General features: G+C 39.4%; 1 long non-coding RNA gene across 1 annotated transcript; it reads right to left on the bottom strand.

The window, feature by feature from the left end:
* Window positions 1–2,904: 2,904 nt before the first annotated feature.
* Window positions 2,905–9,327, bottom strand: LOC117936705. The gene is made up of 3 exons (XR_004655005.1): window positions 9,317–9,327; window positions 3,359–3,362; window positions 2,905–2,967 (listed from the first exon to the last, which is right to left on the bottom strand). It is a non-coding gene; the product is annotated as an uncharacterized LOC117936705 (long non-coding RNA).
* Window positions 9,328–9,775: the final 448 nt, after the last annotated feature.

The following is a 9,775-nucleotide window of genomic DNA, read 5'->3' as shown; positions in this document are numbered from 1 at the left end:
ATATTTCAGTCAATCTATTTATTGTTTGGAAAAGTCACAGAATTTACAATTGAAAACTTAGACCCACCACATGAAAAGTGAAGTACTAACTCAAATCATTTTGGGAACCATGAATGTCTGAAATATGTACTGTAAATGTGTAGAACGGAGTGAGTGTGTCTCGATGAATGTACATACTCTGTTACCTTTTAGCCAGCATGCCAGAGGGTCAGTGACTTCATTAACAGACTAATGGTACTCTGAGGAATGCTGAACACTGATGATCAACACAGAACTCTGCTGATTAAAGTCTCATTCCCCCAGTGTAAGCACTAATTATCTAGAGTGACATGCCACTATAGCTTCTCTCTGAGCTGGGAGGTCTGGGCTCTATCTCTGCCCTCATCCTCTCCGGTCATGCACATAAGCAACACAAGTTTCATCATGGAGCCATGGCATGGGCGCAAATAGAGCGTCATGACTATAAGAAAAATGTCAAAAGATTGCCGTATGATTAACGATATTGAGGGAATTATCAATTTTTTGATCATCATTCTAATTTTCATTGAAACTCAAATAAAAATGTATTATAGTCATATAGCGTTTTTTTGTTGTTGTTTTTTTGCAAGAATCTGTACCAAACTAAGATTTTTTTTTTTCTTTAGTCTTAGGATACGATTTGTAGGCCCAGGACATCTCTGCAGCACCACAATACTTAATTCAGAAGGGTTTGACACATATTTTGCCTTATTTGTTCTTATATATAATCTGAGATTTGGATATTGCACAAGTCCATCTTTTGATAACATTCCGATTAATTGTGCATAAACAGTGGTTTTAATTTCATACTGTTATTTCAGCAAGACAGTACTAATCATGGCATACTATATGTTGTATTCAAAGTGGTCCTTTTAAAAGTTTTTTCCAGTCCAAAAATCCAAAGCTTGTTTATAGTTTATAGTTTAATATCATGTATGACAACGAAAAGCATCACAGTCTTACATTAAAGAAGCTGGAATTGGCAAAAGTTTTCTTTTTTGCTTTACAAAACGAGTGAAACGATTTGATTATCAGAAATAGTCACCAATGTTGTCCTTGTTCCGTTGCCCCTAAATGGCCTAAATATATTGATCTGTTTTGTCATTTTAAAAATAAGTGTTTTTTGTATGAAAGACATCTTAAAAAATAACTCTTTGCTAGAAAGAAAGAAAGAAAGAAAGAAGAGATTAGACAACATCTTTTTGTCTTCCCATAGGGGGCTGGAATCACCAGCAGACATCAACCTGGGATGTTAATTGAATGACCTCAGGAATGCATTACCCCTAGCCCATTAGTGTCTGTTCTGCCTTGAGCTCCATCAGTTTGACCAGATCTGGCATCTTTAGACTGTAATGGGTTAAAATCCACAGGAAACATTTTGACTTTAACTCAACTCGAAAGCTATAAAAACTCTTTCTAACATTGTAGATCTATAAATAAAATGACTGTCTATGCATGTATCATTTTAACCACCACACATACCTGTAAGGAAGAGATAAATAGAAAGATACAGCACAAACACTGTCTTTGCGTAATAAGATTATGTTCACTTGGGCAGATTAAATTTGGTTCCTTCAGGCATCAGATGTATTGAACGTCTTGTATCTAAAAAGAGCTTCTTTAGTGCTTTCATCCCAGAACACGCAGTACTGTATACAACACAATGTGGTCAACATTTTGTGGAACCACCATTTCCTAATAAGAGACCGTTTCTTTTCATTTCCTTGAACCCCAATTTCTCCCTGATGGGAAAAAAATGTGAGCCTTTTGAAGGTGTATATTTCATCAGACAATAAGATGAAAGGGGCTTCAGGCCCATTGGCTGAAATGAACGTCTGCTTCTGTTGCTGGTTGAAAGGACACAGAGATGGTTCATAATCTGATTAGACATCCATTACTTCCTCGCAGGGACACGTCACTAGCACAGGTATTCATTGTGTGTATGCAAATAATACATCAGAACATAGATTAGATACTGGAAGAATGGCATACTTTATGTTAAATGTTTCAGGAATCTTAATTGTTGTCTAGCAGATGTCTCAATGTGCATTTATGGATAAGAAATATTTGGGGTTTATCGATGCAACCTCATCTTCATAAGCCAATATTATCTTCCACATGCCTAATGGATTCTGTAAGGGGGAAAATGGACGATGGACCAATGAAAATATGTAAAACAAATATGAATTGCGTAATGCCAATTTGTCCTCCAATTTAGACTTGTGCAGTAATAGGCAATCATGGTTGCCTTTTCTTGTATAAAACACAAAATCCTAAATAAAGTAGAATATAACAATCCAATTCCTGTTGCATTATCTTTCATATTAAAACAACTCTGCTTTTCTAAATCTAAAAAGACCATGCATGTAATAAGGTCTGGCAGTCAGTTCTATTACTAGTATTATCAAATTACATCCTGTTTAAAACCACTGGTATACAGTATCTTTAAAAACAATCGTCACTGCTGTCATTTATTCAGCACGGCTAACTCTTCGCAATAAAATAAATTAACCTCAGGACATACACTAAGGGAAAGGTGTAATAACAAAATAAGACTATAACATAAAACTTGACATATATAACTTGGGTGCAACACATCAAGCTGTAAACACAACATTGACATATTATAACCTCCAGCGAAAATGTTCACAAACAGTGGCTTATTTATACATTGAACAGACATAGAGCAACAATAGCATTCGTTTAAAGTTGTGTTTCGCAGAGTCCTGCAGCTGCTGAAAACCACGCTGATGAGAGTAGAGAGACTTAATTAATGCAGTGAGGTTTGGGTAGAGGTGCTCAAGTCTTTGAGCTAGCAGGCAAGCTAGATTGTTGGACGCTAGATGACCAATGCTGAGCTTACTAGGTTTGCTAACCTATCAAGATGTGTTTACAGGTGCCTGATGAAATGAGATGTGGTTGAGCCAGAATGCTTTATCTTGATACCACCTACTTTACATTCAGCACTTCTTTTGTTTGGGCCTTGATGTATGAAGTTTTCAAAGCCAAAGCTTAATGGAAGCTTAATAGCACAGCAGATGCCGGTTTGGTCCTCATGTTTGTTTGTTCTCTTCTCTTATGTTTGGCCGTGGGCAGCAGACACGTTACGTAGAACGTGTTTTGTAGGTAGGTTATATGTTACCCAGGGAGGAGAACTTCAAACATTTCCTAAAAATAAAGATTGTTCATGAGTTCCACATCTCAAGCCTGAAGTCACCGTGTGTGAGACTCGAGTCAGTGTCTCAAACTTGAATCCCCATCTCTGGGTTGTTGGCCATAAAACCCATACAATGAGCTAATGCATGATATCAAGCTCAGGGGATGTGCACAATTGGGTCACATATCTGTGAGTTCATCTCTATGAGTGGCACCTTACACATTAAAAATTGTAATTTTATCCATTATCAACATGAAACAATCGATGAGAGCACCTGTTAAACACACAGAATGTGAACAGATTGTGGTATAAAAGAGCGTAACAGCAATTCAACACAAGTTTTGTTAGCTCTTTCACAGCAGTGATCGACAAGCAGCCTTGCCTCCGCTTTTGCTCGATGTCCACATTGTTCTGGCAAATAAAGTGCATGTTATTCATCGGCAGAAGTAGAAAAACACTTGAATCTCACAGACTTCATCAGACTTTATGTCAAAAATGCTCTTCTGCTTGAATAAATTCCACATGTATATCTTGTAAAACAAATTCTAAAACACTTTAGAGTACAATATATTCTTCTCACAATGTTTTGTATACTTTTATGATTGAATTCTTCAGTGCGATTCTGAATACTGAACCATCATAGCAGAGGATGAAAGTCACTGACAAGTCTATCTATAACAAAATGTTCCATCATAAACATAAAGAGACAGAGTTTAATTTTTCTTTTGCCCTTGAATAGGAATTCTACCTATCTGGAGGCCTTGATTCCATCCATCGTTTCATTACTCCCTGCTTTTTATGAAGCCCTCTGTGATCCACCCTGGCCAAAACCCTCACTGAGGAGGAAATATATCAGAGGAGCATGTCTGCTCTCTGCACCGGCAATCATAACACCGTGAGAAATACGCTGGCTCCAAGCCCAAAGGCCAGGAGAAATTTGTTACCCATGATTATATCATTTATTCACCTGACACTGTTCTTGGTTTTGTTGTTCTCTCTCTCTCTCTCTTCTCTCTCTCTCTCTCTCTCTCTCTCTCTCTCTCTCTCTCTCTCTCTCTCTCTCTCTCTCTCTCTCTCTCTCTCCCTTGTTCGTTTGCGAGGAAATGCTTCTTCATTTGTTTTGCGTGATTGAGGAGGGAGACGCAGGCAAGTCGGTACAGCCTTGGGTGAGAGAGGGAATCCAGCCACAGCTGGTGTGTTGCTCTCCCATAATGAGCAAATGTGACAAGATGGAAGTGTGTAGCGTCTGCCATGTGCCGCCGCCCTGGGAGGCACTTTGAGAAAAGGACAATTTAAAGATATTCATCGGCTATGCAATTGTTGGTGGACGTGAATAGATTTTTTCTTTTTCTTCTATAAGCGGAAATCATGCGCAATTATACAGTAGACACTATCTCCCACAGCTCGGTCTCTCCTCTGTGAGTCATACTTTGAGATAGTGATTCACAGGTTATTTATTCAAGATAACTGTCCTTCTTGTCAGAGGACCAGATGTGGTCAGAGGTGTTGCCAAACAGTGTCTGAGGATCCAGAAACTCAACCATTTTCCATTCTCGTTAAAGAGATGTAATAGGGCATACAGTCTCCCACAGCCGAGGACAGGATAACTTCTTGAGTAAGCAAAGCTTTAAGCAGTAAACAAAGTTTATAACTTATATGGCTTAAAAGAAGTGGTGCTCAATTTCAAGAGAAGTTAGGTGTCATTTCAGAGACGATAAGACTCAGTGGCTCTAATGTAGAGCTTTGGATCCTTTCGACTTTAATCTAACAGGAAATTGAGTGTGTTTGTAAATTGGTTGCCTTTATAACTTTATTTTAAATAGCACCTTTACTTAACACCTTTAACAGCTTACAACGTGCTTTAAAGCAACACTAGAGAACTTTTCCCGCTTTGGTCCCCCTACAGGTTAGAACCGGAATTGTCCCATTATGTCTCATTCAAACTACAGAGCCGCTACCCGATCTGGCAAAGATGTTAATTTAACCTTGCACTTCTTACAAAATAGTTAAACATTTTGTAAATGATCTTTCAGAGGGTTAGATAAGAAGATTGACACGTCATGTCTGCACATTAAATCTGGTGTTACAGTGGGGAGGCACTAGCTTTGGATAAAGCCTGGACGCAGGGGAAAACTGCTGGCCTGGGTCGTCATGGTTTCAAAATCTGCTTTCCTCTAAGACCTTTAAAGCTTACTAATTAACATAATGTAGCTCTTACAGTATTTTTTTATCAGCACATAAACAATGATGCAAATTGGTGGTTTTAGGGGGCTTTGTGCGGTGTAACAATGTCTTACAGTTAATTCACCAGCCCAGCACGACCCTGCATAGCATTTCTGGATATAGAGTTGCAAATGGGAGTTATTTATGTTTAAATGGCCATGTTCCAGAAGTAAATGTTCCACTAATTGACCTCCAATGACTTAGCCGTGTTTCCATCATTGTATTTTTTTGCACATTTAATTAAATGTTTGCTTAAAATTTGCTTATCAATTAGGTGGGACCATGGCTAATGTTATGCAATAGCAAGTCGGACCAGGAGAGAAGGAAACTCTCCTTGTTGAATCATCAGTACAAAACATTACCAGCTGCATAACAATTTCAAATATCTTGTTCTTTGACAAAAAGTTGAAGATACAAGCCTGTGTACTTAAAAATATAAGATGAGAAGTTAACTACGACTTCCAAGGTGCATTTCAGTGAGAAACGTCCAATCACAGAGCTCTACATTGTTTTTAGTGTGCTAACAGCACATGGAAGTTAAATAGCGCTGTCGGGAAAACTACTAACACAATCTGCAACTTTAATGAATTTACTTTATATCTTATTTTTTAGATTTAGAAAATATTTTGTTTGGGGCAATTTTAGGCCTTTATTTGACTGGACAGCTGAAGATATGAAAGGAAAGAGAGAGAGAGGGGGGGAATGACATGCACCAAAGGGCCGCGGGTCAGCGTCGAACCCGGCCCGCTGCGTCGAGGATTAAACCTTGACATATGGGCGCCCGCTCTACCAATTGAGCCACCCGGGCGCCCCATGAGTTTACTTTAGGATTCTTGGCCAAGATAGATTTTGCAGCTATGGTGTTATATAACGTTCAATGTTATTATTCTCGTCTCTGACTGGTTTCTTTTATGTGGCAACTGCAGCCAAAGCTTATGGGTATTGTAGTATTTAGGGAAAAAAAGATTTCTCAGAAAAGAAGTTGACATAATTAAAATGGATTGGTCCTATTAAAGGACAGCATCCCGTGTTTCGATGAGGAGAAAAATTGAGGCTATCGCGTAAGCGAGTAGGTAAGCAGGGACACTGCAGTCTTTGTGGTTATCAAGTTATTTTAACTTCAAGTATTTTAATCGTGTGCCATGCTTCAATTTTATGTAGCTTATAATACTTTGTTACATGCTTTTTATCGTGTGTTTTATTTTGCCAATGTTTCCTGTTTGTTTATGTGTCTGTTTGTCTGTTTGTATTTTGGCTAATGTTTGGACAAGAAAACAAACAAAACAAATTTGAAATGGGAATTTTGAGTGGGTAAAAATACTTCTTGCACCAGCTGCTCCGCCAACATAGCAACTCTGTAGATCTGGTTGCCTGGCAACCTCACCTTGATAACAAGACTGTGTGGAGTCACTATGCCCAATTGTTGTTCCCTAAAAAATAGTAACGGCATGTAACGACTAGTTTTTATATTTGTGTTGTACGGATTGAACAAGATACAATTGAGAAGCTTTAGATGTTCTGATTTCAAAATGTGATGATTTTCACTCAACATGCAGACAGAATGGTATTGATCTTCTCATCTCTGGAAAATAAATAAGCAAGTTTCCCCAAAAACACTTGTTGAAATGGATGGTGGGTTTGAAAACTGCAGAACAAAAAAATCTGAAATAGTCAACCACTTTTGCCTTCCCAGTGTCCTCGCCTCTGCTGCACCAAGTTTCATTCCCTTTGTGGTGGATTGTAGCTCAAGGAAATCTGCTTTGACTCTGACAACATGTTATTAAAAGTGTAGGAATCCATAATGTCTGCTGCATGCTTGGAAATAACATGGCCGTCTGAAATGCAGTTCTGCAAACTACCAAATCCCTCCCCTGCACTTCTTAAACTATCTGCTCATTTCAGGCATCCAATATGCCAGTGGAGGTTGAAAGTAAATTGCTACAGGTGGATAAATAAATGTGTGGCAGGAGCTGTGTATATTGTAGATATGCAATCCTTATGACTAACATGAGGAAATAAGATTGAAAATCCATAAACTGCTCCTTTTAAGCCCACCATCTGGATACTTTAGCTCAGAATTAATCTCAACAATTGCTCTGTCTGAATATTTTGAAAATTCTCTGATACTTTTAGTAACAGTTCCCCTTTAAGTAATTTGCATTTTAATATTTTGCAGGGGATCTACAGTGCGAGATCAAAGTCCCCCTTTAACTCATTAGTGAAAACAATGGAAAATAAATTTACCAACACTGCCGTATGTAGCGTTCTGTGACAGCTGCTATTAGCACACGGTGAAAATGTCGGGAGGGGCATGAAATGGTGGTCCAAATGCAGAGAGGAGGCAGGCAAAAGTCGAGCTCGAGAGTTTTAATAAAAGAAAAAGCAAAGAACAAACGGACAAAAGGAGTACTGAGATGGGCAGGCAAAAACTAAATCCAGGGATCAAAAAACTAGCACAGGAATACAAAAACAAAAGCCGGACAAACAGAAATAAAGATGAGAAGCAAGGAACCAGACACCAACAGACACAGGGACACGACACTAAATGATCTGACACAGGACAAGGGGCGTTTCTCAATACCAAGTAAGCAAAGAACGGACTTGTGTTCTTGGGGAGACCATACTTGCTGGCTGTACCTGGAAGACTGTACTCGCGAGTTCAGAAGCACACAAAATACTTTACCGAGAAGCAGAAGAGGAGCCTGCGAGTGAGGAGAGCCAGGAGGAGGATAGAGGAGATATCCTATAACAACAGCGGTAAAAATAGTTTTAAATATCTTACAATTGTGGACCTGGCTTTCCTCTTCCATTGTTGCTGCTGCAGTGGTCTGTCTAAATGTGGGGCCAGAGTGGTCTGTGAGCTGACTGACTGACCGGCTCGCGAGAGTCATCCCATGCTGGCGTAGCAAGCTCGACCCGCCGGGGGTTGTGGAGCTTTCAAACTCCGAAGGCTTTTTTAATTCACCATCAATTTTTGTTGAACCGCCTATATTCAAAATCTACACAGCTGATTTTTCGCCTTAAAACATCCCAAAAATGAATTTATTGATTTACTAATTGACGTAAATTGTGAAAATCTGTGTACCGGAAACCATACGCGCTTTACACCCGAATTGAATGCTGGGATACCGGCCCGGCCAAGTTCACACAAGTCACCATCCGATGTATCCTCGGTAAAATGGGCGTGTCGAGACCACATCCGGAGACTTTAAGTGTTCTTGGCGAAATGCTAACTTGTGTATTGGGTCAGTACTTTGGCCACCAAACATGACGTTTCACAAGAACACAAGAACACAAGAACAAAAGTCCATAGAAGAACACATATTGAGAAACGCCCAAGGAAAAGGGACTAAATACAGAGGGTAACAAGAGGCAGGTGACAAGAGGGCTGGGAAACAGGTGGAAAACATGGCGTAATCATGGCAGCGGGAAAACACAGGAAGAAACACTAAAGACGAGACAGAGACCCACGGCGTTTCTCAATCTGTGTTCTTCTGTGGACTTGTGTTCTTGTGAAACGTCATGTTTGGTGGCAAAAGTACTGACCCGATACACAAGTTAGCATTTTGCCAAGAACAGTTAAAATCCCCGGATGTGAACTCGAGACGCCCATTTTACAGAGGATACATCAGATGGTAACTTGTGTGAACTTGGCCGGGCCGGGATCCCAGCATTCAATTCGGGTGTAAAGCGCGGATGGTTTCCGGTACACAGATTTTTACAATTTACGTCTAGTATTGAATCAATAAATTCATTTTTAAGATGTTTCGGGGATGGGGGTTGCGCAATAACAGGAAGAACGCTTCGTCTCATAACTGTCGACGGCGTTTTTTGTGCTTCTGAACTTGGGAGTTCATTCTTCCAGGTACAGCCAGCAAGTACGGTCTCCTCAAGAACACAAGTCCGTTCTTTGCTGACTTGGCATTGAGAAACGCCCCCAGACTTCAAAATAAAACAGGAAACAGAACATATACAAGATAAGACCAGAAATACCATGCAATAATCACAAGACATGACCGAACAAGGCTAAGAAATAAACACAGGAAAACAGACTACCACAGTAAAATAAGATAAAAACACCAAAACCATAACAGAAAAGGCCATCACCAAAATAATTGCTCAGTTTAATTTCTGAATGTGTGAGTTAGAATGATTTAACTTTTTTTCTATAACCATCTCTCTTCCCCACTAACCATTCCTCCTCCAGTGAAACTGAGTCAGAAGCACACAGAAAGCGTAATTTTATTCAATTAATGCTATATGTGTTGAGCTCCATTTCCACACTGTTGCTACAGAGCGACTGAAGTGACTGTTATTTCCCCAACTGTCAACCATTAGTTCAACAGTTATAACAATTCAATTATTTAAAACTCTACA

Source organism: Etheostoma cragini, chromosome 2 (genome assembly GCF_013103735.1).
Source record: "Etheostoma cragini isolate CJK2018 chromosome 2, CSU_Ecrag_1.0, whole genome shotgun sequence".
Lineage (NCBI taxonomy): Eukaryota > Metazoa > Chordata > Actinopteri > Perciformes > Percidae > Etheostoma > Etheostoma cragini.
This window is presented reverse-complemented; position numbering and strand designations above follow the sequence as displayed.